The sequence below is a fragment of the Nannospalax galili genome, unplaced genomic scaffold (assembly GCF_000622305.1).
Source record: "Nannospalax galili isolate Female #2095 unplaced genomic scaffold, S.galili_v1.0 scaffold1345, whole genome shotgun sequence".
In the NCBI taxonomy this organism is placed as follows: domain Eukaryota; kingdom Metazoa; phylum Chordata; class Mammalia; order Rodentia; family Spalacidae; genus Nannospalax; species Nannospalax galili.
Window position 1 is genome coordinate 300,867 of NW_008353213.1, and position 1,302 is coordinate 302,168.

Here is a 1,302-nt window from a genome sequence, read left to right on the forward strand (position 1 = left end):
TTTCACAGGTACAAAGTATTTTTGTCATTGTAAACAGAAAGTGTATTACTTAAGGTTCTCCAAAGAAATAGAACTGGTAGAATGAATATATATGTATAGAAATTTATAAGCTCAGCTCACAGGATAGATTCTGAGTAGTCCAAAAATGGCTGCACCACACTGGAGAGGCTTAGAATCCATAGTTGCTCAGTCCACAAGACTGAATGTCTCAGTAGTTCCAATGTGGGGCTGAAGTTCTGACAAATTCCAAAAGATCAGCTAGTCTCAGTCTACAGCAGCAAGCTGAAATCACCAGCGAGAAAGAAAGCAAGCAGCATGAACCCTGGTGTTCTCCTTTGCCTTGGTCTTTTATATAGGCTGCCATCAGAAGGTAACACCCACATTTAGGGTGTGTCTTCCAACTACAGATGATCTAATCAAGAGGATTTCTTTCATTTCAGTTAATTCCATATCCAATCAAGTTGACACCCAGGATTAGCCATCACAAGTCCACCCCTTGTCAACTTGACCCCCAAACACATCTCTCTAAGTCATGCTTAATTTTCAAATGAAAACAATGTTGAGGTCATAATTTCACTAAACATGATATAAGTATCCCATCATACAATGACCAATGCATTATATATCTTAGAGTAGGTGATAAGGTCTTTGAGAAATGCTTAGTCCTTTAGTGTCTCATAACCCAATATAATCATATAGGTTCACAATACTTAACCACTTAACACATCTCCCACAGCCTTGAGCCTGACAGACAAGCACTGTACCACTGAGTGTACAGAAGACCGATTTTTAACCAAATAGGACAAAAATACTCATGTCAATTCCAATCCACGTTGCTACAACTGGTCACGCGGCCTAATTTGGTATTTGTAACTACCTTCCTCTACTACCTATTCTGTATTTCTTCCACCATCAGCAAGCACCTGTGCAGGTCTTGCCTCTATCCCTGGAGGAGTGACCCATACTTTCATCCTTGAAGGGTCTGGACAATTTGTTGTCCTGTCTGGATTGGGTCTGAAGGCCTTGGCTCTTTCCCTGGAGGAATGACCCATACTTTCATCCCTGAAGGGTCTGAACCATTTATTGTCCTGTCTGGATTGGGTTGTTGCAATTTCCCATTGACCTTAATCACAGGACATGGTAACACCAAAAGTCACCCTAAGGAATCTCCTGCCTTCCAGATATAATCTTCATTACCTCTATTGTGGAGAACCAGTCCAATTTCCCCCTGGTAGTCTGGGTCAATCACCCCTCCTAATACTGTTATTCCTTTCTTAGCCTGCTGACTTAAGGGCATCAGAA